The sequence below is a fragment of the Manacus vitellinus genome, unplaced genomic scaffold (assembly GCF_001715985.3).
Source record: "Manacus vitellinus isolate BGI_N305 unplaced genomic scaffold, ASM171598v3 scaffold_106_pilon, whole genome shotgun sequence".
In the NCBI taxonomy this organism is placed as follows: Eukaryota; Metazoa; Chordata; class Aves; order Passeriformes; family Pipridae; genus Manacus; species Manacus vitellinus.
In genome coordinates this window covers 337,758-365,548 of record NW_021938827.1, presented here as the reverse complement: position 1 = coordinate 365,548, position 27,791 = coordinate 337,758, and the positions used below count along the sequence as shown (strand labels likewise).

The window sequence follows — 27,791 nt, the reverse complement described above, 5'->3', positions numbered from 1 at the left end:
CGGTGAGGCTCGAGGTGCCGGTGTGGGCTGCGGTTTGATTGGCAAGAGCAGATTTTGGGAGAGCCGGCGGTAAATCGAGTCCCGGGAGCGTCCATGCCTTGGCCAAGCGCCGGCTCCGGAGCCCGACAGCTGGGATTGTTTGTGCGGGGGGGCTCAGTGCCGTGGTGGGGGGCAAACCCCAGCACTGCCCCCGCGGCCACCCCGGGGCGGCGAAAGCTTCCTTGGCTCGGCGGTGCGAGGGGCCAGCGGTGCCGGGGCGGGATGCGGTGACAGGGCGTCCGGCATCTGCGGCTGTTCGGCATCCGTGACGCCTGCTTGTCCGCGGCTTATCCCTTCCCCGCAGTTCCCAAACCCCTTTGGCTTTGTCATTGGCTTTTATTTTTTTATTTATTTTCCTCCCCCCCCCGCCTTGCGCACGAGAGCAGCACACCCTCAGCGAGACACACGTGTGTGCTTGCTTCCCTCTTCCCCCCGGGAGCCCCATGGCACCCCTGGCTCTGCATGGCCACCAGCTGAGCTGACCCCCCCCACTCCCCTTCTCATCCTCCCCGGCTGTCGGAGCTGCCACAAGGTTTTGGCCGGTGACTCCCTGCTGCTGAGGGGAGGGGTCCGGGCAGGCACACAGACACTGGTGCTGGTGCAAATTCCCCTGGCACTTTGGCTCAGCGCCTCTGTCTGTCTGCCTGCCTTCCAGGGAAGGCCTGATCTTGCCCCTCCAAAGCCCTTTCTCCCACAGTGCCTGTGGTCACACGTGGTTTTTCGGGCTGGCTCTGCTCCACCAAGGTGGGTGTTCTCAAAGCACTGTCCCAGGACAGCCAGCCTGAATCCTCACTGCCGACAGGGACAGGGCTTTGCCAACCTCAGTGCGATGGGGATCCTCACCAGGCCAGGCTGCGGGTTTTGGGTGTAGGTAAGGGTTATTCTGGGTATGTTCTTCCCTTCCCTGAGCCGATTTGGTGCTGGTGGCCCTGACCTGGGAGTGTTGGGGCTGCTTGTGTCCCTTGGGAACTCAAAGTGAGCTGCCTGCCCTGCCCTCGGGATTGCTGTCATGGGCTCCTGAAGGTCATAGACCTCTGGACGGGCTTCATGGCTTCTCCTTTCCTCCCCCACCACCTTGTCCTTCAGCCCCTGCAGTTGTCATGGCTTTGCCAGGCTGAGGCATCCACACTTGTGCTGGCTCGGAGCAGGTGGCTGATGTCCCCGCAGCAGTGGGGCCGCTGCTCGGGTTTCTCCAGTGCCTCTGCCACGGCAGGGATTTAACATGCTCGTTTTGAAGGGGCATTAGCTCCTGTGTCAGGTGGCTCAGTGCTTCCCCTCCTGCCCTGGCTCTCCCCAGGGCACAAAGCGGCTTGGGGGCTCCTTGGGCTGGGTGGTCACATCCGTGCACGTGCTCGGTCCTGCTGGGGGGCTCTGGGAACCTTGGGAAGTGCCAGCTTTGTCAACCAGTGACCTTGGGCATGTCCCTGTGCTTCCCCATGCTTTGGTGTTGCTCTCGGAGGGGGGGGTGGTTAATGAGTTTAATTGGGTTTAATTCCCCCCTCCTCACTGCTGTGGGGCTCTTGGCTGCGCTTGGGAAGTGTAACTGCAGAGCTGGAAAGGGCTGTTGCTATTTCGTGCTGTCCCCGAGCGGGCAGGGCGGAGGCATGGATGGTGCTGGAGTCACCCGGGGTGGATTTTTCCCAGGCTGCCAAGTGAAACAAGTGGGGTCTGAGTCTCATTTAACGCTGCAGCCCTTTATTGCGACTCTGGCAACGTAAAGGAGCCTAAATATGGTCATAAACCACATCCACTTCAAGGTCCCTCCGTGCTGCCAGGGCAGCCTCACAGCGGCTTTGTGCGAGAGAGAACAAAGCCAAAAGTGTCGGACGAAAAGTACGGGAGTGGGACCCAGCTGCCGCGGTGCTGGCGCGTGCCGGGAGCCAGTGCTGGCAGCTGTCTGGCAGGGAGGTGTCAATGCTGGTGCAGGCCTCGGCTCATGGAGAGAGGACGGACATGAGGATGGGGGGAGATGCTGCCTAGCTCATCCTGAAGGAACAGGAGAGCTTGGACGAGGTGTGGAGGGCTCAGTATGGGCTCTTTTGCTGGGACCCTGGGCGAGTCATTTAAATCTAGAAAAGCGTCTGTGGCGAGGGGCAGAAATTGCCTCTTCTTTCCAAGCCAGAGTGCTTCCCAGGGTTGGGTTGGCATCGCTTGAAGCATGCCAGGAGGGGCCTGCCGCTGGGTGCTGTGTGGTGTCCCTCCTGTGTCATGGATTGCAGGGCCATGGCTGTTTTGGGAACAGAGGGGACAGAGGGGAGGGATGTGGGTTGCTGGCATCAACTCCACTTCGCTGGACCACTGCTGCCCCACTGGGTGCCCCCAACAGCCCAGTGCTGGTGACCTGCCATGTGGAGCCATGGTGGTGTGAGCCAGCCTGGAAGGTGATGCCCGAGGCTCGGGAAGTGAGCAGACAACATCCCATTTAAATCCCGTTAATACCTGGGAGTGCACACGGAGGTGGCCCAAGCCACACTGAGCTGCATGGGCAGTGGTGGGGCTGCCGTGCTGATGCCATGTCTGTGCCGTGCCGGACTTCCCCATCTGCAACCAGAGCTAAAAATATCCCCCTGCCTCGCCCCGCCGCCGTCCCATCTGTTCGGAGGGCAAACTCCTCGGGCCAGGGACTCTTTCTTATTTTCATCACTATTTTGGCAGTTCCTGGAGGCTGAGCCGTCCCGAGTTCAGAGGTGACTCTATTGCAGATGACAGTCCTGCCCCCGGGAAGGTTCGGCTCTGCCGCTGAGCCCGACATGGTGAGCAGAAAGCAAGTGAGTCAGAGGAGGAGGAGGAGGAGGAGGAGGAAGGCTGGGGAGGCACGGAAACCCGTGGCCATGCCAGGGCCGTGGGGCAGGCACCGGGTGCCCCCGGCCACACGGGCCCTCCCTGTGCTGACAGGACTGTGGGGTGCATCACCCCCTGCCTCCCCCCCCACTGGTGTCTGAGACTTCACCACCTGATGCACCTCTCAGGGGTTTGGTTTTGTTTTTTCTTTTCCTTTTTTCCTCTAATTAGGGAAGCTTTCAATGAAGAGCTGAAATTTGTTAATCACTTTGTTTGATCAGAGCTCAGGCAGTGCTGAAGACCTCTAGGTTTTTCCCTCTGCCTGTGTGAGCAGCAGTTTGCTTTTGCTTTCAAGATGGATCTTGCCGTCTGCCTGCCAGCAGCTCTGCCTCCCCGGATCTGTCGGTTTGCATCTCGCACTCCACTTTGCTTTGCTTGTGGTTCTTCTTTAATTTTTCCTTTTCCCTCACTCTTGGTGTCTCCTTGCTGTAGGTCCTCACCACTTACAAAACAGACAAGAGGCTGCATCCTTTAAAAAATTGTTAAAAATGTGCCCACTTGGAGCAAGGGTTTGTTAAATATGCAGGAAATCAATTTGGGGTGATTTATTTTGGGAGAGGTAGGCTGTACGTTTGCTTTCTCTTAAATGGGGGCTAAAAAGATGAGGAAGCAGGACCACTGGACTGCACAGGGAGAGTTTTTTGGGGAAACTCAGCCTGTTTTTGTGTGGGTCACGCCGAGGCTGGGGGTGTGCAGCAGCTGCTTCCTGATTCCCTTGCTGCTTTCCTGAGCTGTAGGTGAGCCCTGTATAAAAGGGGGTGATGAGATGAGGTCTGTGCAGTGGTTGTGGGGCTCCTCACTGCCACCTTCCTTGTCACCTGGAGGGCTCTGGTCGCAGTGAGATGTCCCGGTTGTCGTTGAGTGCTGGGATGCCAAAGCAGCTGCCGGGGCCTGTTCCTGATGCCGAGTGCTGTTGTGGCACCCAGTGGGACTTTAAACAGCTTCGTGCCACTCTGGTTCCCAGGGGAGCGGGCACGCGGTGCTGCTGCTCCCTGGCTGCCAAAAGCGAAGCCTGAATTGGCGGGAGCGGTGCCGGGCAGGTGTCTCGGTGCCGGGCAGGTGTCTCGGTGCCGGGCAGGTGTCTCGGTGCATGCAGTGAGGACGAGGTGGAAGGGCGGGGTGATGCCTGTGCCGGGATGTGTCAGGCTCCTGCCACCACCCAGGAGCCACCGTGGTGTCCCATCCCCAGGCAGCCGGACCAGACTGTGCCAGGGCCGTGCATTTCACTCCGTGCCGAGCAGGACACGTATGATTTCCCAACATGCAATTAGCCGTTGGTTTTCCTGGAGGCGGCGCACGGCTGTGCCCGTGGCTGCTCATGGAGGGGGTCGGCAGCACCCACGGCCCTGACCATCCTCTCTTTAATTGATCAGTGCTAATTGGAGTCCAGAGGGGGGGAGCTGAGTCCCTGCCATCTGTGCTGGCCGTGCCCTGGCGCCCAGGTCCTGCCGGCGTGGTAGCTCAAGGTCAAAGCCGTGTGCGGTGGCTTTGGGCTGCTGCCGGGCATGAGCCGGCACGGGGTGAAAGAGCACCCCCCTCCTGTCCTGAGTCAGTGGCGTTTGGGGTTGGAAAGGGGGTAATTAAGTGACCTATTTCTGGGCAGGGAGGAAGGGAAGGAGGAGGAATCGTTTTTCTTTCCAGAGCTTCAAACAGCTTCCAGCAAGCGTCCGGCACAAACCCAAAACCGCTTCCAAGAGGAGGTGCCTCTGTTGCCCCCCAGCTGGGGGGCTTGGGACACGGGTGGGGGGCTGTGGGCTGTGGGGAAGGGTGACCTCCCACTGCAGCACTGCTGCCGCATCGGCCTTTTTTTTTGGAAGGAGGAAGGAGGCAGGGCAAATCCATGGCTCCTGAATTTTTTTTTCCTCCCAGCCCCCAAAAATAGTAAGGAGATTTGGGAGGCAGCCTGTGGGGTCCCCGACCTGAGCCCACCCCAGGGCTGCCAAGGGATCATCTTAGAATTCCCAGTAGGATTCCTCCTCCTCATCCTTCTCCTGCAATATGGGAGATTATCAGCAGGAGGTGGATCCTGCAGCCCTGGGGGTGCTGGGACTGTCAGCAGGGGGGTTCCTGCTCTGGAGGATGCGGTGAAGCTTTGGGTGGAAGGTGCTATTGATGGATATAAGCAGTGCTTATAAATAGCCCTGCTTGAAAGTTTTCATCTTCCGTTTTAAATGGAAGTGCCTTTTGGAACAAAGTGACTTTCCTCCATCCTTTTGGAAAGCATCTTTTTTTTTTCTCTTATTTTGAAGATGAAATTTTTCTTTTTACTTTTAAATGTTTTCCTTTCCAATTATTGGAAGACTTCAGGGAAAAATTGCTAGGCGCCATATTCAGGAACACATCCCATGTCGTGCAGGTGGAGAAAATATGTGGGGTCAGATTAGTTTGGTGTGGTTTTCCTTAGAAAAGAAATTGAGAATGGAAAATGTTCAAGGCATCAGTGACATTTTTCTGTTAAAGCTGACAAAATTTGGGGGGCCGAAAAAATGGAGTTTGCTTAAAACCTGCTGCATCAAGTGTAAGAAAAAACCCCTTTAAATAAATTAAATAAATTGGATGAAGAACTTTAGTTTAGTGAAAAACTGGCAACATTTCTGGGCTTCTGTCTGGAATTTTTCAGTTGTAAAACCTGAAATCCTCCCCCACCCCAAGCAGTAACCTTGAGACACAGCGCCGGAGCAGGAGTTTCCACTGACAGGGAAGAAAAAAATTAAAATAAAGAATGTAGACAAATTATTTTGACCAACCAGCCTTTTTTTTTTGTTGCAAGGGCAGTCACTGAGACCAGCCTGCCCCTGGGCCGTGGTGGTCAGTCCTGGGACCAGCAGATAAACCAGCATCATACAGGGCTGGGGCAGGGAGTGGCTGGGATTTGGCTGCAGGCACAGGTGCTCCTGGTCTGTGGTGGCATCTGTGGGAGAGGACTTTCTGCAAGCTCTGGACTGCCAAGAAATGCATGTTTTTCACCAGTCTTGATGGTCCAGAGGCAGAGAGGGGTCATGTGTTTGTGTAACCATAGGCTGAGCTGTCGGTGTGTTGTCTAAATATCCCGATAAATGTCCCCATGGAGCTGGTACCCACAGGCTTCCCACTGCCACGAGAGCAAGCTCCCAGGCTTGAGAGGAACAGCCTGTCTGGTCTGAATGCCAGTGGTGTCCATCCCTGGGCTGTAGTGTCCTGTGGCAAACGTGGCACCTCCTCCAGGAGGGGACCCCGGTGCTGCTCGGGTGGACAACGAGTGGCAGGTTGGAGTGGCTGAAGACCCCAGAGCTTGTTAAAATCCTGGCATTGCTGGAGCCTGGCTCTGCCACCAGCACCCTCTCCCTGCTGGGCACTGTGGGGGGAATTTTTGCCTTTTAAAATTCCACTGCAGGGAGCTCTGGCTTTGGCTCTGCCATGAACATGGAGCCTGGCGTGTGGCACTCGGACCAGTTCAGAACTTGCTGGAAAAGCCATGGGGGAAAGCAAATCATTTGTGTGTGTCACCGAGCATCTCCTTCGGCACTGGCATCACCAGGGAGGTTGTGGTAGAGGCAAGGAGGTACCTTCAGGCATGGTCATCACAGACTCATGGAATGGTTTGGGTTGGAAGGGACTTAAAGATCATTTCGCTCCAACCCTTGGGTTTATCCCAGGGGATAAACCACATTTTCCCTGGATATGTGTCTCTGCCCTTAGGAAAGCCCTCTGAAAACAGCAAATTTATTTCAATAACTGGGACAGGGTGGAAGGGTTGGGTGGAGGCAGAGCTTGCTTGGACGTGGGCTTAGGACAGTTTTCCATCTGGTATTCTGGTGAGGAGCAGCACTTGGGATCACATGGACAGTGTGTGCATGCCAGGCTCTCCTTCAAGAGCATGGACCAGTGTGGGGGCTTCCAGGAAGGGCTCAGGGCTGTGGGTTGGGATGTAGCCGGAGTCAGGCCTTATCTCCAGCCTCATTTCTTGGGTGATGCTTTCCCAGAGAGCTCCGTGCACTGCTGGACATCTCACTTTGTGTGACTTAGGAGGATTCGATGCCTCGTCTCCAGGGTTTTAAGCACAGGGATCAATCATGGATCCATCCTCAACCTTCCCTGACTCGGCATGGCCGTCCTTCCCACGCGCCGGCAATGAGCTGCCAGGAAAACTAGCACCTCTCGGCTCGCTCGTTCAAAAATATCCCCGGCCCCGCGCGGATGCTGCTGCCAAGATGGGGAGCGGAGCCGGCGCTACCTCTTTGCAGAAATCTGTCGCCTTGCTCGGCGGAGGGGAGGCTGGGAGGGAGGCTGGGAGGGAGGCTGGGAGCCGTGGAGAGCCAAGCCCCAGCGCTTTCTAAAATAGAAGCAGAACAAATGGTTGGAGCAGGATGCTGGTGGCAAAGGCAGCCAAGGCTCTTCCCACGGCAGCTGGTGGCTGCTTCTTGCTCCTCCATCAATCCTCTCCCCAGAGCTGGCGTTTCCTTGTGGGGGGAGAGGCGAGCATCTGGCTCTTGGGGCAGCCTGGGGCACAGCGGTGGTTTTTGGGGTTTGGTGTGACCTCCTGGGTTTTTGGAACGGTTGAGCTTTGAGTGGGCTGTGAGGATGGTGGGCAGGAGGGGGTTTGGTCGGCGTGTACCACAGCAGCATGCGCCAGTGCAAGATAAGGAGGAGATGAGTTGGGTGGCGCCAGTTGCTGAAGGGACTTTGTCCCAAAACAATGACACAGGTGCCGGGTTGAGCCGTGGGCACGGCGTGGGCAGTGGGTGCTGACCTGGTGTGTCAGAGGGCTGAGCACGGCTCCGTGCCTTTGGCTTGCTCCCACAGGAGGGGTGGGGGGTCCTGGTGGGGTGAGTTCCTGGTTGCTCCTGGGGTCCCCAGGTGTTTTGGGAGCTGCATTCGGGCCAAACTCTCCCTCCTCCAAGGGACTGCTGCTGGGGAAAGGCCAAGGGCTGGGTTCCTCACTGCCCTGCTCCCCTTCAGACGCTGCTCCTGAGGGGACGAAGCTGCCCGTCCTTGCTCTGGCCACTGGCACCCAGGAGAGGAAATGGTGAGCCCAGGTCTCCTCACAAATCGAGAGAGTTTGGAAAAAACCTGTTAGTTGCCCTCAGGTCTTTGAGCTTTAGGACCAGACGTGTGTGTGTTAGTGAGGAAGACTTCGCGCCTGGCTTTGCACCAGAGAGGGTTGCTCCACCTGGACAAAGTGGAAGTGGGAAGGTCGGGAAGATGCTTCCCATAAGGGAAGATGTTCTTGCCTTGTCCTTTCCAGGGAAGAGAACCGACCACAGCAGCATCAGCTGGGGTGACCTTGAGCGCCTTTGCTTGGTGAGGGAGGCTGCTTTGCATGCCCTGTCCCCACCAAGCATCGGGGTCTTTTTGTTATGCAAATGCATCTTTGGTTTTAGCTTCACAGAGATAAATACCTTTGAGGCTAAATCTGGAGCTTGGGGCACTGCTGAAAGCGCCCTGATGGCCCAAGGGCTGACAGGTCGGATGCTGAAGGTGGTGGTTTGGGGGTTTGGCTTTGCTTTGGGCATGGAAACAAAACGCTCTCTCTGTTTTTCCGCCTGGAGTTATACAAGATTTTTTTGCAGCGAGGAGCATTGCAAGCCCCGATGGGGGGTCCTTGGCACTCACTGTCCCATGCCTGGATTTCCTACTTTTGCAATGATGTGCTGTGGGTTTTTTTTAAGCATTTAGAACTCAGGAGACCCTTTTGCCCCAGCATCACATCGCCCTCTGAGGACCCCCACTCAGCTGTTCCCAGGCACTGTGGCTCCAGTGCAGGACCGATGGTGATGTCTCCATTCCCCCTGGTGCTGGCCACCTGGGTTTTGCTGTTGGGGTCCTTCTCCCGCCCCTCAGAGCGAGGCTGAGGGGTGCAGGCTGCACGGCCGGATCAGTGCCGGACGCTGTGCCGGGTGCCGCGCACCGGACCGGAGCCTTTTTCTCACCTCCCTGCTCGCGCGTGGGCGAGCGTGGTGTGGGCCTGGCGTTCCCTGGGGCTCTCTGACTTCCTTTGGGACCCTGTGAGCCCCTAGCAGCCTGTCTCCCTCGTGATGGGGGGGTCACAGGCCGTTAGGCTGGGTTTGGGCAGAAGTGTTTGTGTGCAATCTTATTTTTATTTGTGTGTCTTTCGGAAATTTTTCGTCACGGCGGGTGCCGGTTCAGTGCCTGACGATGGGGCGAGAAGGGGTGCGAGGAGGATGGAAACGTGGCTAAAACTGGTTTAGCTTCTGCTCATGCAATTTTGCTGTTTCTGTGCCGTAGGAGAGCTTGAGGCTGCTGGGATCTGGGGAGGCTGAAGCCCTTGGGTTAACAGTCCAAACCTCCAATGGAGTCACAGGTCACCTACGAGCCTGAAAACTCATTGACATCAGCCCAGGGGCTCTTTGGGGCTGAACCATGATAGTGTGACACTAAGAGCACCCAGAGGTGTCTCATGACCTTGCAAAAACACAGGGCAGTGGTGGGTTTTTTTCTAATTGAGAGCTGGACAGGAACTCAGGATCTCCCACATCCTGCTGCTGATGGGATGCCACTGGGACCTGCCATGGGCAGAGCAGGGCAGAAAGGAAAGGTGGTGGGGAATAAAGGTAAAAATGGGAGGGCAGCTCTTTTGGAGCTGCTTCTTTGCAAAGTAGGTTGGTTTTGGCCCCATCCAAGTGCTGAGCCATGGTGGGCAAGGCTAAAGCCACCCCAAAATAGGTTGTTCCTCCACGGGTTTGCCTCGAGTTCCACAAGGTCTGCTGCATCTCCCAAAGCCCTGCAGGGTCTGTAGCATCCATGCCCAGGGAAGCTGCTGCCCAAACAGTGCCCCAAAGTGGGTACTCTGGCCCGGGGACAGGAGCAAATCCACATTCCAGGGAAGAGAAGGCTCCAGGGAGACCTTGGAACCTTTTCCAGTGCCTAAACAGGCTCCAAGAGAGCTGGAGAGGGACTTTGGACAAGGGTCTAGAGTGACAGGACAAGGGGGGACGGCTTCCCAGTGCCAGAAGGCAGGGTTAGATGGGATATTGGGACGGAATTCTTGGCTGTGAGGGTGGTGAGGCCCTGGTCCAGGTTGCTCAGAGAAGCTGTGGCTGCCCCTGGATCCCTGGAAGTGTTCAAGTGTTGGACAGAGCTTGGAGCAACCTGGTCTAGTGGAAGGTGTATCTGTCCATGGCAGGGGGGTGGAGTGAGACGGGCTTTATGGTACCTTCCAACCCAAACCATTCCATGATTCCCTGAATCCCTCCAGCTGCAACACAGCCCTGCTCCTCCAACCTCTGCTACTCAAGCCAAGGTGCTGCCTTGGTTCTTTCTTTTTTTTTTTAATTCTTTTTCCCTAAATGTGTTACCAGTGCAGCTCGTCCATATTTCCACCACCTTCTCCCTCCTGTTCTCGTGCTGAAGTCTATAATGCTGAAATTATAGCATCCCCCTCGTCACCATGGCAACGAGCAGGGATGTATTTAAAAAAAAAAAAAAAGGACCAGAAGCCCTCCAAGGATTATGACTTCAGTGAGGGATCAGGCTGGAGGGGAATCTGGGTCACGGCTGGAGCAGACTTTTCTTCCAGCCTGTCTTCAGTAATTCCCCTCACAGCGCCCGGGGCCGCGTCAGGGCAGGGCAGAGCTGCCGCTGGCACCCATGGGTGCCCCCGGGGGGTCCAGCTACCCCAGGAGGTGCTTCCCTCCCTCTGTATGAGATCACTCATCACCCGTGTACACCCTGGGAAAGAGCATCCTCTGCAAGCTCAGTATTCCCACCCAAAATCCAGGCATTTTAACCCAATGTCTTTTTGATTCCCAAGTGTGCGGTGCCTGCAGGAGTGCCAGAGCCTTGCTCCCCCTCCACCCCGCTTTGTGCAGTGCAAGTTTTCTCTCTCATCCCCCAAAATAAACAGGACTTTTTTTTTTATACAATTTTTTTTCTCCTCTTCTTCTTTTTATTTTTTTCCTCCCTTTTTCCACACCCCCAGAGCCGCTGTTGCTGGTGGCAGAGAGCCCAGACTCTGTAGGAACTCAGAAATGCTGCAGATCCAAGCCCCGGCTGCCCTCTCTGTTTCGCAATCCTTTGGAGTGGAGTTGGGGGGAGAGAGAAGGAATAAAATGGGAGGGGATTTTTTTTTCTTTATTAGAGATTTATAGACTTTCCCACCAGTAGGGACAAGGAGCTGGAGCCGAGCGGCCAATTTCCTACAGTAAGTTTCCAACACTGCTCCTCTCTGGCCTCTGTGAAACCCTCTGCAGCCTCGCCTACGGTGGGTTGGGTTGGTTGAATTTTTGGAAAACCACTGGAGATGCTGGCGGGGGGGGTTGGCGGGGCGAGGGCTGCTGGCGCGGAGGGTTGGAGTTTGTCTCCGTGGGCTGGCACCTCCCACGGGTTAGGTGATGCTAAGGGCCAGGAAAAATCAGCTCAGGTGGGTTTTCTGAGATGTTAAAGCCTTTTTTCTACCTATTTTTTGGTCACATGTGAACCCTTCGGCTTGGACTTCCTGGTGGTGTCACAACAGCCACTGGCAGCTGCCGGTACCCCCGTGCTGCTGGGGCACCTTCCCCGTCATCCTCATCCCCCTCAGCCATTCGGCCTCTTGAGGTTTGTGGTCCGTTTATTTTTAGGTAATTGCAGTGTCCGAGTGCTGGAGTGGCTGGTCAGTACCACGCAGCCGGACAAGGGAGGGGTTTGTTGGCCAGTGTATTTTAAGCAGTTGGTTTCTTACAGACGAGAGCCTGGCGAGCTCCTTGTGCTGGTGTGGAGGAGCTCGGCTGATGCCGTGGCGCCTTCTGTTCCCACATGGGCCACTTTACCTGTGCCTTGTGCCGGGCACAGGGCAGGGTGCGAGGGTTCGGCTCCTGGCTCCGCTCTGCACCTTCGCGCAGGATCTGCCCCCCCTCCAGCGCTCCACTGGGGGAAAAAATCCTCCCTTGAGCTGTGCCTGTATGAGATCTGAGTGCTGGCAGCTCTGCTCCCAGTGTCCAGTGATTAATGGGATTAAATTGGTGCCCCTAGTGAGGGTTTTTCTAATGTTGCATTTGGTTTTCTCAAGACTTTTTAAGCAGGGGGAGGCCAGGGCCATGTCGCACTGAGATCTGATTAGATAAGGGAGAGCTGCCTGTGAACAAAATTCCTACCGGATAATTATTTATACCTCCATGTGCGTCACTAATAAACATCTGGATCTGCTCCAAACATCTTCATTTGATTTGTTTTGTAGTTTCTCAACAGGGATGTTTCTCAGCTCCCCACCTCCCTCTCGTCGCGTGGCTTTTGAGGACTTGGCTGAAATGAGGGGTGGGCTTTGAGCGGTTGCCCCACTGCCTGTGAGATAAACCCATTCCCAAGTGCCAGCCTTGCTCTCCCATTCCTTTCTCTGCTGGGGCGTTACCACTTTTGGTTTAGTGAATTCCCACTCCTGGATTCCTGTGATAGGGTGACAGTCTCATTGCCCTTTCTTGGGAGGAGAAAATTTGTGGTGTTGGTGGTTGCAGAAGACAATACGAGTGGCCAAAACAATCCAAAAAGCAACCCCAGATGTGTTGCTTTCTATTTTAAACATTCTCCTTTGATTTGGGGGCGAACCAGACTCCTGACCTTTCGGAGCGCGTGGGGCTGGCAGTCACGCCGAGCTCTCCGAGGCCAGGGCTGACTTCTTGCTCTGTTTGTGTAGAGCCAAGAAATTACTATTAATAACTTTCCCTGAATGAGAGTTGAGTACCTGCTTCCCTGGGGCTCCTTGGAAGGCTCTGGCTCCGGCGGATAACATCAACAGTCATTATGAACAGGACCGAGAGCATCGCGCAGCTGGGATGCAGATGGGAAGGGACTGGTGTGGGAAGGGAGAGATGAAGAAAGCCTCTGGCTCGCTGTGAAGTGCCTCGGGCAGGGCTTGCAGGCGCCACGAGCCATTTTAGCCATTTTTTTGTGTGTTCCTCCATACTTTTTGCAGCCCCAACCCCTCTTTGCATGAATGCAATGGAAAAACCATCCCAAGTTGCTGGAGCTGGCAGTGAATGCCAGCTCTGTCCGTGTTGGCTGTAATCTGGGTCTCACCTCTGCCGGGCTCTCAGGAAAAAAAAATTAAATAAATAAGAAAGTTTCAGTGCTGCACCCAGCTTTAATCTCTTTAAACTGTATTTCGCTAATCCTTCATTAGGATCTCATTGTGAGCTTGTTATCCCGTTAGGGCTGAGCCGTGCGCGGCGGCGCCTGCGGAGCTGAGTGGGAAGGGACTGTGTCAGCCCTGCCATGGCCACGTGCTCTGCTGGGATGTGCTGGCAGAGCTGGGCGAAGTGGGCTCTGCCCGTGGGGATGGGTCCTGTCCCTCTGTCCCACTGCTGCAGAGGAGTGGGTGCTGGGCAGGCACCAGGCGCCGGCAGTCCCGGGGTCTTTGCTGTGGACTGTGGGGATGCCATTTCTGTTCATCTTCCCCTCCATCCCTGGACGTGCCCATCTGGGGTGTCGGAGCTGGGGATGGGGGTGTCACATTAAAAAGTGCTAGGTTTGTTTGCACCAAGGCTTGGTTGGCCTTGGGAGAGTTTCTGGGAGCCCCCACTGCGGCGGGGCCAGGTGCCAAGGGTGAGGTTTCAGCTGGGGTTATGTGGGGAGCTGGTGGGAGGTGACCCCGAGGGGCTCGCCAGGAGCCAGGTGAGCTCAGCACATGCTGAACTCCCTTCCCACTGCCACTGGAGCCTTAAAAAAGGGCATCGTTTGGCCCCAGTGTGCACAGGCAGATTCCTTCCCTTAGCGAGCGGCTGCTTTCCCACTGGGAGGCTGAGCTGGTTCCCTGCTCCATCCCGCCGGCTCCCCCGTCCTGGCCTGGCACAGCCATGCTCCCCCTCCACAGCACCCAGCCCTGACACCCCCCTAGACACAGGGACCTTCGTGGGGCGACTGGCAATGGCAACAGCTCTGCAGCACCCAGGGGGCTGGGATACCTGCAAGCCATGTTTCTGGAAGTTTTTGAAGGAGGAGAGCAACCTCGCATGAGGCTAAAGCTGGAGAAATGGGAAGTCCATCCTGCCGGATAATAGAGCAGGGCTGAGCCTCGCAGGCTGCGATCGGCGAGAGCAGGAGATGGTCTGCAGAGCCTGTGCAGAAAGCAAAACAAAACCCGCACACCCACACATTCCCACATGCGCAGGCACACACGGCAGTGAGCAGGCAGGGAGGGGATCTGCCAGCAGCCGGAGTCGAGACTCGATTTGATTTGGTGGAAAATGAAAACCATTGCGGCAAGCGAGAGAGTTCCTGGCTTTTCTTTTTCCTCCCTCAAGAAAATAATAGGTGGGATTTTTACCTTACCTGGGTTTTGTTTTGTGCAGCAACGTGGCTCTGAAGAGGAGAGTGGTGGCTAAATGAGTTGCTGCCTGTTTTGTGCTTTCCTGCCCAGCCTCCTCCGTGCTGGAAGGTCTCGTGGGCATGTGTGTCTCCGTGTCCTTGTCCACTCCTGTGGCGAGTCGGGGGAGGGAGGTGGCTCCTGTGACATTGCCCAGCAAGCGACAATGAACTTGGCTCTAAGCCTGTGCGTGGCTTTGCCTGAGAGCCTTGGCTGGCATTTAAATTGATGCACATTTATTTGCCTCCAGGTTGGGGAGCATCTCTGCGGGTTGAGCTTTTGGGCAGTGCCAGGGCATAAGGGCATGGTAGGGGCTTGTGGCATCGCTCATCTATAGGAGATGGGGTCTCCATAGGGAACCCAAACTCAGATTCCCGACATAGCATTGAGCAACACTGCTTCTTGCCATGTTTATTCTGGCAGCCGGGGCAGTGCTGTGCTGGCACTTGTCCTGTGCCGGGGCAGCGTTGGTCCCACTCCCCTTGAGGGGCTTCTCTTCTACACCAGAGCACATAGGAATTGGGGAGTGTTGTGAGCTGACATTTATGTTGGCTTTTATCCTCCCAGAAAAGAGGGATAGTGATGCCCAGGAGCACCTATCCCTGGCCTTCTTTCTCCTTCCCTGGGTTTCGCAGCCCTTTGGGGTGCTCCTGCCGTGGGCTTGGCTGGGGCTGTGACGCCCCACTCCCTGCTGCTGGGAAGGTAGAGCTTTTCCAAACCCTCTCTCCCCTTTTCCTGTGCCTATAATTAGCCCTGGCTCCCCGCCACCATATACTGTACGATCCTGGAAAGAGGTCATGGCTTTGCTGAAATTCTTGGGAACAGAGCTGCCTTTGCAGCTGGGAAAGCGGTGCAATTTCCAAGCAGATAAGAAATAGGGCAAATGCAACTCTGTTCCCTGCTGTAACTTATGGGCTCTGGGGATGGCATCTGATGGCCTCCTCCCTGCTCTGGTTCTCCACGTGTTTGGGGGAATGGATGAGTCCGTCTGGGTTGGCGAAGAGGTTCCAACCAGCTCCTTACTCTGGTGTGCTGCTGGACACTGCCCCGGTGGCGGGGGGTGAGGAGACCTCTGTCTTCTTCTGGACTGCTGGGTCTGGTTTTCCCCTTCTGCTGGATCCTGTCAAGGTCTTGCCCTAGGCTGGAGAAGGAAACAAACCCATTCTTGGGTGTTTGTGGTTCTTTCCACTTTTAAAACTTCCCATTTTTATGAATTTCCTGGGAGCAGGACTCCCTTTGCAGCAGGAAAAGCATCATCTTGATGACCTTAAAGGTCTCTTCCAACTGAAATGATTCTATAATTCTGCGATTCCATGACCTCTGGGCACATGACGAATAGGACTCAGCTTTTTTCCCAAGAAGGGGCAAAGCCCATGGGAGCAGAGAGGTCTGCGGGGGCTGGGGAGGGTTTTCCTGCCTATGAACCCTCCTGTGCAAACCAGTGAAAAACTCAAAGTGAAAAGAATATTTTGAAAAGAGAAAACTCCCCTTTTCAGGAAATGTAGACAAAAACACAGCAAAATCCCCTGTTCAGAAGTTTCCCAAAGCTCTGCTATTGTTTCTCTGCCTCTCTACTGTCATTCTGAGAAAAAGCCAGGATAAATCCACCCAAAAAGGACAGAAATGGAGAGCGAGGGCTCGAGTTGCCATCCCAGCTGGGACTCTGCACGTGCTGTATCTCCCCAGCAGCATCTCACTGCTGAGCTGATCGTCCCTTTCCAAAGGAGAGATTAGCTAAAAAATCACGAGATTAAAAAGCAAAACACTTTCCGTTTGTTGTAATTGGCTCCTGGGCCAGCGAGGAGCTTTTACATCCCTTTCACATCCAAGCACTCTGATTTTTGCTTTAGCTGACAGGACTGAGGGGTTCCGAGGGGAAGAAGCACTGAGGATGCTGAGGTCTGTGAGGCCACTGCAGGGTCCCCTTTGGCAGCACCAAGAGTTTTTCTGGGGATTGCAAGACTTGATAAACTTTTTTTTTTTTTTTGCATTTGCTGGTGTCAGCGTGTTCAAACTGGGGATTGCATTTGGGATTTGGGATTTTTGCAAGGGTCATTGGTGTAGATCCATTAGAGGCAGGTGATGTTTGTACCGGCCACGGATGCTTTGTTGCCCCACAGGCGACTGAGTCGTTTGGGGAGCACAGGGCAGTTTCCTATGGATTCGTGCTGTTCAGTTGACTGATTAACCAAATTACACAGAAATCTTCTTTTGTCACTGTAGGTGCCTATACACCCTCTTCTGCTCCCCCCTCGCAGTGGCGTACGTGGGGGGCAGTGTAGGAGTTGCTGACGATGGCATCGAATGTGCAAGTGTTTCTCTGCACCTCACTGGGGAGAAATATTTTAATCTTTTTTTTTCTTTTCTTTCTTTTTTAATAAAAAAATAGTGGATCTGAAGTTTGAGGAGTAGGTGCCCACTCTACAGAGATTCACTGAGGATACGAGGGGGTCTGGGGCTTGAACCAGGAGATTTGGGTAACCCCAAGGATGATTTTTAGTCTCTGGCTTGGAGTTTTCCCCTGCTGGGTTTTTGGAGGCGGCTGGGTGGCAGAGTCTCACTCCATCAGGATGTGACTCCCACTTTTCTGGATGCAACCCCCGCTTTGCAGCTGGTGAGGAGCCGTGCTCAGCTGCTGGACTCAAAGAGTTTGCACGAGGGGTCAGGGTGTGCACATCAGCTCGGGAATGAACCCCCTTTATGCTTCCCAGGGCTGAGCAGCCCCGGCTCTGGCTCAGGTCACACCTGTGCCAGGTGGTTTTCCAGCCCCTCTCAGAGGTTGTATCTGGTGGGTGCTGAGGTCCATGGCTGGCACTGGTGGGCTGGGTGCTGGAGCGAGGCCAGGAGGTGTTGTTGAAGGGTGCTGTGGCCTGGAAGGTGGCAGCAGCCCTGGCTGCGGCCGAGTCTGCTCAGGGCACACCAGAAGGGCTGTAGCACAACCCAGAATTAAGTGTGAGTCTCCCAGGCGCCGGCGTTTGACCACGGAGCCACATCCCCTCCGCACAAGGAGCTCCCTTTTCTTTCTTGTTTGCGAGTCGCCTTACAAGCAGGTTTAAAAAAAGCTCTCGGCTTCCAACAAGGGCCACAGAGCTGGGTTGGGATCTGTCCCCATTCCCAGGGTGGGGGACAGCAGTGAGGGGCAGGGGGAGATTTGCCTTATCCCCCTTCCTTGTGCGTGCCCACCTCCTCCCTCTGCCTTTGCAATGGTGTTGGCACAGGGTTAGTCCGCCCTGGGAAAGCTCTGTGCCACCCCAGCACATCACCCAATCGCAGTCGAGAGGTGACTTAGGACCTGCCACCATCTGTCAGAGCAGGGAGATGGATGGGCTGGAGGTTCTGGACGTGGTGATGGTGTTTGTTTGGTTTCCATGGGGAGAGGCCGGGCCCAGTGGCCGGTGGCAGCCTGAGCTGCCCGGGGTTTCTGTGGCGATGAAGAATGTCCCGGGGCTGGTGGCTGCTGACTCAGGTGACAGCAGAGCAGGGCCATGAGGGGTCAGGGCTTTGCTCTTAACGATGACGGTTGTCTCCCATCCTCCCTCCTGCCCGGCTCCAGCGCCACACCTCATCCAGTGGCCCTGGAGTTTGGACCTGCCTCACTGAGCCAGAGCCGGGGCTGGGGCTGAGCTGGTCTCGATGCTGGCGGGTGCAGGGACACCCAGAGCGGTCGGGTTCCCATGTTCTGGGAGGGGACAAGTGCTCCATCCACCTGGGTGAACTCCCTTGGGGTCCTTGGGTACCTGCCCACGGGGGGTATTTCCCGAAGAGGCGGTGAGGGGAGCTGGCACCCGTTTGCCGTGACCCCGTGTACTTCACCCGTGCTGGGCACACACACAGCAGCTCCTGTTGCCTTCCATGAGCCGTTCACATGGATCCACGTCAGCGCTGCAAACACGCGAGCCCTGCCTGACGTGAGGCCACGGTGGTGGCCAGGCTGGTGCTGATGCGTGCCTGGCGCACTGGGACGGAGTCATGGATGGGGTTCCTTCCAGCATCTTCTGCCTGGTCCTTGCTCCTGCCAGGACCCCCTTGGACCTGCCTCCCTCTGGGGGCAGTGGAGGCTCTCTATGCGGGTGTTGAAGAACCAAACTCAGCATTGATTTTCCTCCGGCTCCACTCGTGCCATCCGTGGGCGGTTGTGTTGGTCCGGTTGTGGAGCATCAGTGATGAGTTGCTGTTTTACCTGTGTGTTTGTGCAGGTGGGATTTGCATCCCCCCCGTGCCTTGTGTGGGGTTTACACTGATGTAAAGCGGCTGCAGAGCACTGACAGAGGATCCGTCCCCCCATGAGACAGAAGGGAGAGCTTGGCCTGACAGATGAGTGAGAATTGGATCCGTGGCCTCTGGGGAGAAGCAGCAGAGGACAGGAGGGGTTAGTGGGGAGTCAGGAAGGCTTGGAGGAGTCTGGGGGGCAAAACATCTGATGGTGCTGTCTCTGCTTTACCTCTGCCTGGAAATGCCAACAGGAGCTGGAATTAGAAATCCGGAGTGGCTGTCAATACTGCTGTGAAATCTCCTGCATCCCTGGAACAGCACCGGGGCCTTTCGCATGGTGCCCTGGAAAGTACGGAAGGCTTTGAGCACGGTAGAGGCACCTGCAGCCCCTCTTGGCACCCCCGGGAAGGTTTTGCACATGCACCATCCAGGCTGCCATGAAGTTAAATTAGATAATTGGATAAAATTAGTTCAGGAAAGTGAGCAGTGGCTGCTCTGATCAAATGTGGCAGCAGCCAGTTGGATGCAGACCTGGACCTGAACCTGGACCCGGTGCCCAGCACAGAGTTGCTGCCTCCCTCGGGGAAGGTGCTGGTGCCCTTGGGCCCCAGGGCTGGTGCCAGCAGGTGGCAATGTGGTCTGAAGCATTGTCACTGTCACCAGGGCAAGGGCAAGCACTGGGTGCTTGGCATATGGGACACCCACATCTTGGCATCCCTGTGCTCTCATGGGAGTCCCGGTGATGTCCTTGGCTGTTTTGGAGTTGGTTTTGGGGTCTTCCTGGTCCTGGTGGGTGAGCAGGATGAGACAAGGAGGGAGTCAAGGGGATTGCTCAGGGGGAGGTAACTGGGGGTTGGGCTGGGGGACGCTTGTGTGTCAAGCTCTGCTGTTACCTTCCCCTCTCCGTGCCTCAGTTTCCCTGTGCTGGAAGGCTCAGGTGGTGCTGCTGGCGGTGAGACCACCCCGTGTGGGCAGTTGTGGTCCTGCTGACCAGCTCCTGCCCAATGTGCAGGGGCGTCCTGCCAGGCTTGTGGAGTGGAGACGTGCCAACCCAGGTGTGGGCACCCACATGCCCCAGGGTACTTCTGCTCCCGTCAGATGTGCTGAGCGCAAGGAGATGGGTGGCCCAGCTGTGCAGAGAGGGCAGAAGCAGGGTGGGTGCTGTGAGCCAGAGGAGACTCCTGTCTGTCTGTCATCTTCTGCTTCCCCTGGTCCCTCCAGCACCCCTTGGTCACCAGTGTGGCGGTGTATGGCCGTGCTCCGAAAGCCGTGCCAGTCCCCAGCCCTCCTGCACCTCCGGCCGCCCCCGCGTCCAATACAGCTGGAGGTTTCAGTTCTGCATCTCTGCTGCCCAAGGGGAACTCAGCCAGCGAGAGCGAAACTCGGTGGCTCCAACGGTTGCACATGGTCGCCGCCCCCCCGCCGACACCCCCTCGTGTCCCCCAGGTCCTGGCAGGGCCAGCAGCCGCTGTCGCAACACCTGCAGCGACAGCTGTGCCGCGCTCGGCCCCTGTGACCTTCCCTGGAGCGCAACTCAGCGGGGACAGAGCGGCCGCCCAGCTCCCCTGCCCAAATCCAGGGACTCGATTTGGGCAGGGAGCCCGTGCTGGGACTCTGTGGGGCAAAGCCTCTGCAAGGTTACCTGGAGGAGCAGGGAAATGCCCCTCCACGATTCCCACCCTGCCTCAAGCTGGGGACACCTTCACCTCATCCCTGTGCAGGTTTGGAGGAGCTCCAGTGGTGGTGGTTGCATTCTGGGTGGTGTGAATGTGCCCTCAGCACAGCTGGCTTGTGCCATCACTCTTGGGCCGTTGCTCACCCCTGTGCTGTCATGCCAGGCAGCCGAGCATCCCATGCCACTGGAGGTGGGTTTCTCCCTCCTGGCTTGACACGCTGCCCTCCTGTCCCCCTTTCCACAGCCCCCTGTGCTGTGCTGCTGTGATGGAGCCGCGGTTCCTCGCTGCATTTAACCACCAGCCTGTCCTGCCCAGAGTGGGATCTCTCCCAGTTTGTCCCTTCCCACCTCTTGATGTCAAGCCAGAGGAAACCCAACTGTAAAAGACTCATCAGGTCTAATTAAGCCCTGGGGATATTCCCAGTGGCTGATGCAAACCAAAGGCCAGGCCATGGCTGAGATGCTTTAGTTTCATGGGCTGGAGAAATGGAGAAAATTGGAGAAACATGGAGAAAGTTCTTTTTTTTTATTTTTTGTCTGCTCCTTGCTGTTGCTGGGATCCTCCCAAAACCAATCCGGCACAGCCTGGGAACTGGGATCTGGGATCTCCCTGATTTGGGGTGGACGTCCATGGACTCCTGGCAGAGGAGCGGCGAGCTGAATTGGGAGCCCAGGGTGGGGAAGTTCAGGTTTGGCATCCAAATGTTTGCAGCCCTGACCCCATTGCTAAAGGAAACATGAAAAAAGAGGAAGGAGAGATTGCGGTCGCTGCTCTTCCCTTCCGCAATCTGCGCCTCCCTCTTGGCCCCTTTGGCTCCAGGGCTGGTTTTTCTGCCCATCCATCTCCCCTTGGCTTTCCTGCCATGGCAGTGGCCATGGATTGTTTATTTGGGGGTATTACATGTATATATGATGTACACAGAACTTGTATATATTGGGGGTTTATATATATGAGAATAAATATATATTTGGGGGGGTTATATATAGGAGAATATGTATATTTGAGAGGGGCTTATATATGTGGGAATGTATATATTTGGAGGGTTATATATACAAATGGGAATACATATATTTGGGGGGCTATATATATGGGAGTATGTATATTTTGGGAGGGTTGTATATAAGGGAATATGCATATATTTTGGTGGCATTATATATATGGGAATATGCCTGTGTTTGGGGGTATTAGTGAAGACTGGCTGTGGCTTGGGGGCTGCTGAGCATCAGCTGAGCAGATATCCAGGGAAGTCTCCGGAAGCCATCCCTGCACATCCTCTGGGATCCTTCTGGGCAGGCTGGAGCAGCTCCCAGCATCCACTGCCTTTGCATGGCAGGTTGTGCCAGCCCTACTGCATCAGTTAAAAACGGGGGTCCCAGGAGGTCCCCCCTGCCCTGAGGAGTTTTGGTTTGTCGCTTGGCGAAACCGAAGCTTTGGTTTTCAAACAGGAACAATGTTATTGCCTGCTCAGCATTTCTGCCCCAAAACTGGACATAAAGATTGTCTCCTCTTTCCCCTTTTTCCTCCCCTCCTCTTTTCACTCAGAAAGGGGAATTCACTTGCTTTTGCCGCCTCCATCCCTCCCCTACGTGATTTTTTCCCCTCAGCTTATGAAATAACAGAACATTTTGAAAACACGATACTTTTCCCCTTTTCTGGGCAGCATTTCTTTGTTTATAACAAGAAGGCTTCAAAGGCAGATGTGTGACAGGGGTGAGAGCTGTGGGCTGTGTGGGGGCCATGGGGGCTGCTGGTGGCCCAGCCTGGCCCAACCCCAGCCCCTCGCTGGGAGCTGGTCTCACAGAGCTGCAGCGGGTGAGATGGTGACCTTTCAAAATACTCCAGAATCCAGAGTTTCTGGGAGCAGTGCTGGGATGATCATCCACCGGGGCACAGGATGTGCATGGACAGACATGGGGAGATGGCAGTGCTGGCAAGTGGGGGCTTTGATCCTTTGCAGCAAAAAATGCTGCAAAAATGGGGTTTACTGGTGCTGGATGTACCACTGGGTCCAAAGAGCAGTGGCTTCTGCAGCTTGGCCGGGGTGTGAAGCAGCCCTGGAGCTGTGGGGCTGGAGAGGGTCGAGCCTTTGAGCTGGTGTCTGTGTGCACTGAGGGCTCCAGACTGTCACCCCATGCATGCTGTTCATCCCTGTCTTGGGTGACACTGGGGTGTGACCCTGCACTGTGGGCTAAACACCCTGAGACTGATCTGGTCCCTCTGGAGTTTCTCACCTTGCCTTGCCCCAGTGGTCAGCAGAGGCACTGCCATTAGTTGTCATGATCTGGGGACTGTGACAGGGCCAAAGGCTGCGTGGAATTGGGTGTTGTCTGACAGTTGTTGTCCTGACAGCCTGGTGGGCTCTGGGAGCTGAGGATGTGGCTGCTGCCAACAACCAACCACGGGCAGTTCTGTCGGTGTGAGGGTCTGTGTGAGCAGTGACCGCGTGGCTGTACCAGCTGTCCCGTGGCACTCTGGGGATCCTGGAGCCCACGGAAACACACCCTCATGGCTTGTCTACCGGCGTCCCCCACGGAGAGGAACAACTCTGTGTACAGATATATGAGGTCTTGCTTGGCCAAGTGTCCCCCATTGCACCCCAGTGAGGTGGCAGAGCTGGCCTTGAGCCCCCTGAGGCAGGGGGGGTTCAGCTGCGCAGAGCAGAGCCAGCCTGGGGCAAACCTCAGCCACATCCTCCACCCAGCCTAGCCCGTGGTCCCTGGTCCCCGTGTGGCTCTGCCACCAGCCCTGCAAGGCACTGCTGAGACCAACAAGAGCTGCTTGGACACCGAGGGGGAGCTCAGAGGCTTGTCGAGAGTCCCTTTGCAATAAACACCAGCTTCCCTCATCCTGGCTGGGAGTGTGGCATTCGCAAGGTGGAGCTTCTTCTGTGGGTCCCCTTGTCCCCACGTGGTCGGTCATTCTGTAGAATACTCTGTTTTATTCAGGGAAATAAAGAGGTGGTTCTGGGCAGCTCAACAGGTTGGTCTGGGCATTGACAGGTGCAAATGGGGCAGGAGCCCCACATCATTGTGCCCACTACTCCCCCATTGTGGAGGTGACAGTCAGACTCATCTGTTTGTCCTGATGAGAGAAACCTTGCGACTAGTCCATCTGGAGGACCCCAGATGATGTGGCATGACGTTGGAGGCTGGAAAGCTGCTTGCACCTCGGCTGTTTTGGGGTGTCCCCTCTGCTCGGCTCCTTGGGAGCGAGGGGTAGGTGCAGCCCCGACTGGAGCCACACGCTCCTCACTCGGGCTTTGTTCAGGCTGAATTTTGTAATGCCAGGAAATGAGCTGGCCGTGGGAGGGGAGGCAGCCGGGGGAGGAAGGCTGGTTTTGTGGTTGGAGCGGAGGATGAGGACGCCGGAAAGCCGAGCACAATTCCTCGCTCTGTTGCAGGCACTGGGGGTGAGGCTGCAGCTCGGGAGCTGATGGTGTGTTCGGAAAGCGGGTGTTGGCCTCCATGCCTTGGTTTCCCTTTTGTTCAGCAATGCTCCTCTTGCAGGATTGTGCCCTGAGGATGGGCTCTGCACAGGGCAGGGGCTGTCCCACGTCGGATGGTGACGGCCACTGGTAGATGAAATGATGAGACTGGTTGAAGCCGCTGGGCTTTGCCCTGTGGGTCACCTCCTATCTCCCAGTGGCGAGTGGGATGAGTTCAGTAGCCACATTTCCTCTTGGGCCGTGGCAGTTTCTCCTCGGGTGGGCTGTGCTCGCTCTCCAGGAGGGTATCTGAGCACGCAGGTTGGTGCTTTTCCCTGTGGGATGTGTGTGAGGGTCTTCCCAGAAATCGCCGGTTCACCTAAAACCTTGAGTGACTTGCTGCTGGCCACGCTGCCAGCCTGAACTGTGTCCCTCATTAATGATAACTTTCGGTTTACCATTTGTTTCATTCCTGAACTCTTTTTAGCTACTTTCCCCATGTCTCCCTCACTCCTTTTCCCCCTTTCCTTTCACGGTCCCACAAGTTCCTGTATCCTGTCCCCACCTCGGACACTGGGATGCTCTCCATGCATAGCCTCAGTGCTCCTGGTTCCCTGCAGGCTCCCAGCCAGGTCCCACCCCACCTGTGTGGCCTTAGCAGTGATGCTCAGGTTCAGGGCAGCGAAGGAGGGGACCTGTGGCCAGGACTTCAACAGGGGACACTGGGAGCCCCTCACTGTCCCCTGTGGCCACCATGCCAGACAGATGGGGTGTGTGGGGAGCCCTGTCTTTGCCTCCATCCCCTAAGACTGATGGCTGCTCGCTTTGTCTTTGCAGTTGGATTGAGGAGTGGTGGCTGCAGCTCATCCTTGGCAGGAGTAGAAGATGCAGGAGGCTGCGTAGCAGGTACAGTGGAAATCCCAGCCTCTGGTCTCCTGCCTTCCCCCTTGGCTTCGCTTGCCAGGGACTGTGTTTCTGCAGGCTGGGGGCAAGCAGGGGGTCCCCACAGAGGTCACCCCAGCTGGGTGCAGCTCAGGGGCTCAGAATCCCACAGTGGTGCTGACCAGACCCTGCAGCCCTGCCCTGGTGGCAGGAGGAACAGCAGGTCCTGGTGCTGCAAGGGCACAGGGAATCCTGCCTGGCTGTGCACCCGTCACGTGCTGCCGCACACGGGGGTCCCAGTGAGTGGGACGGGGCAGCAGAGCCCCCAGAGCAGGGCAGGAAGGTGGCACCCAACAGTGGGTGTCACTGCTGTTCTCCAGTGCCCATGCTCCCCTTCGCTTCTCTGCCTGGCACAGCTCTGCTGAGTCCCAGCCATGGCCCCAGCAGTGATCTGGGACTCTCTGGGTTTTTTGCAATGCATCACTTTGTATCCGTGCAAAGGAGGGTTTTCCTGGCCTGGTTTCTCCTTGTGTGGAGGAGACATGTGGCTAAACCTGCTGTTATTTTGTCCCTTGCATTCCTCTGAAATAAGGTGCCCCTGGGAGAGGGCATCATGTCCAGGTTTTTTCCCTTCTCAACCTTCTTGGCCTGTTTATTGCTCTTACAGTAAATGTTTGCGTCTCCTGTGTCTGCAGTGAGGTTGTGGTACAGACACCACCGTGGGCCCAGTTTATGAGGGCTCTACAGTTTCATGTAATGCATCTTCTGTACCTGAGAGTAAAATCAATAAAAGGAAAGATTTTTAAAAATAATCTGCCCCCAGCTCCTGAACGGAGGGAGCTCTGTTGCCGCTGCTTAGTGAGCAGTTTTGTGGGGTTGTGATGGCTTTTTAGTGCCGGAGAAGGGGCAGGTAATTTATGTAGAGGCCTGATGCTGGGAGATGGGGACAGCATCGCTGCTTCCTCCGCAAGGTCAGCACCAAGGGCTTCATCTGCTGATAGAAACCAAGAGCAGCTCCCCAGCCTGGATCGGGGTGAGTGCAGCAGACAGGCCTCACTGTATCTCAGTGGTGCTCGGTGTGTGCCAGAGATGGGCCGTGGTGTGCTGGAGGAGAGCAGGGCTGGAGGGCTTGGCCGGGTCTGTCCTGCTGCAGCTCGGCCGAGCACGGTGTTGTGGGAGTGTTCCAGGGGGTGGTACAGGACCGTCTCTGGTCCACTCGCTCTGCGAACGTGTTTTAGTGCAGTGAATGACTACACGGAGCACTGTAGTGATGGTCTGTCTGCTGTGGGGTGTGTGTGAGGGCAGGACCCTCCTTGGGTCCCAAGTACTGTGGTCCTGGTGCTCTGTGCATGTTCCTGTCCCCCAGCCCGGATGGTGGTGGGCGCTGGCAGGATCTCTCTGTAACTGCGTTCTCCCCCACATCATGGTTTGCTGCTGGAGACAGGATGCTCAGCTCCGCCGGCTCCATCCTGACCAGTGACAATGGCTCCTTATTTTTTAGGCTCACACAAATTCTTGTTTTTCGTTCGGCAGTGCCCTCCCATGAAGCCCCTCGCTGCCACTGGTGCCGGCACAGAGTTTTGAGGTGGGGAGGAGCAGTTTAGTGATTTCTGCCACTGCAGAACTGCTCACTCCGAGGAGCAGTGCAGCAAGTGGTGCGCTTAGGGAGGAGGATTTAGAAAAGCACCTCCAGGGACTGCTTTGAGACTCATCCCCTTCTCTCTGTGAGCAACAGGAGCCAAGCAATTAGAGGAGCAATATCGACCCAGCCTGGGAAGCGTGACACGGCCTGCACCGGGCGATTTAATCCCAGCGAAGCCACGTCCTTGCGTCCTGGACGTGCAGCATCGCTGCCCATGATCAATAGGCATTTTGTCTTTCTGAGGCCAGTCCTGTTTGAGGCACACCAGGAAAACCTTGTTCTGCAGCAGAAAACTCTTCTAGGGCCTGTGACCTTAATTGAATTGACTCTTTTATGTCCTGAAGACAGTCGCATCGTCTCACTGCAGCCATGCTCGGTAAATCATGTGTCCGTCCCCGCATGCACACACCCCGGGGTCTGTACCAGCCTTGCTTCTCTCCTGATGAGATTTTGCAGCCTGAGGCTGATTTCCAGCTGCTTGGGAAGAGCCCTTGGGTCACCAGATCTGCTCCTCCACTGTCTGAGGCCTTGCCTGTGTTCTCTTGAAGGTTTAATGGTGGTGGAGACTGGAGTTGGCAGCTTCCAGGCTCCAGCCATGCTCGAGGTGCAAGTGTGCCACCTCGCCTGGCACTTGGCTCTTTGCATCTGGTGGGATCTTCCTTCTCTCTCCAGGGAGAGCTCATAAAAGCCAGCTGGTGGGCACACCAAAACCTAAACCTCCACTTCTTGCCCCTTTGGGACGTGGGATCCTGGATTTGGTAAAGCAGTGGGTTCCCGCTGCCTTTGTGGCAGCTGAAACGTGGCCGAGCTGCTGGAGGTCACCTTTCCAGTCCCTGCGGAGCCGGGCGGCCTTTCCTGGTCACGGCTCTGCCCTGCGCTTTGGGTTCTGAGCTCATCCGCTATTTTGCCACTGGCAGGGGAAAAAAAAAATGTCTTCAAAGCCCTTTTCCCTTGGGGAAAAGCCAACTTGGTCAGAAATGTCTGCGCAGAAATGTCATCTAACCCAGCAGCTGGCTCATCCTCCCCGGGGGTCCTAAAGGCGACGCGTCCCCGGCGTCCCCGGGTGTTGGGGTGGTTGGAGGAAGGGCGAGACCAGGGGCTTGTTTTTTGGGCTAAGCTCTGGCGCTCCCTTCCCCCGCAACACGCTTGCTACGCATCGCTCCCTCCTGTCCTCCGCATTCTGCCTCTGCCCTTCAGTCCGCCGCCGAGCGCCCTCGGTGCCCCCGGGCAGTGGTCTGGATGGGGACCGGGCCGGCCTAGTGGCCTCTGGCGGCGGTGACGGTGGCTCGGGCACGGCGGCTCCATCCGTTGTGGCTTCCTCCCGGCCGCCAGCGCGCAGCAGCCGTGGAGAAGGACGCAGCCACCCTGTCTCCTGTAAGTACCTCTCACTCTTTCCACTGGAGAGTTAAAATTAGCAACTTCTTTTTTTAAAGCAGGCGTCGCTTTAAACCTCGCCAGCCCAACTGGGTTTCCTTTTATTCCCCCCACCCCCCCGCCCCCGGGCTCCTTGTTCTCTTGATTTTTTTTTATTTTGTTGTTATTGTTGAATCTGTGCGTGCACTTTTGCTCCTTTTTTATTTTCTTTATTTTTTCCCCCCCTTCGTTTCGTTCCTTCCTTTTTTAAACACGGGTGACGCTGCAGTGTCGGTGCGGAGTTCGGAGCCAAATAAACAGCCCGGCGCACCCCCACCCCGATCGCCTTACAGAGCCTGGGGCAGAGCCCAGCGCCGAATTTAGACCCTTATCTATTGTCAGCCTCCGCGGTCGCCGCTGCTCTGCCAGGGGGGGTTGCCCCGGACC

General features: G+C 56.1%; 1 protein-coding gene across 1 annotated transcript in view; it reads left to right on the top strand.

Moving 5' to 3' along the window:
* Positions 1-837: 837 nt before the first annotated feature.
* The window catches only part of MEF2D (myocyte enhancer factor 2D), a gene marked incomplete at its 3' end in the record, with an annotated part of 74,043 nt that continues 47,089 nt past the window's right edge, over positions 838-27,791 (top strand). The window contains exons 1-2 of the mRNA XM_029964106.1: positions 838-910; positions 24,305-24,373. The remainder of the gene's footprint in view (positions 911-24,304; positions 24,374-27,791) is intronic.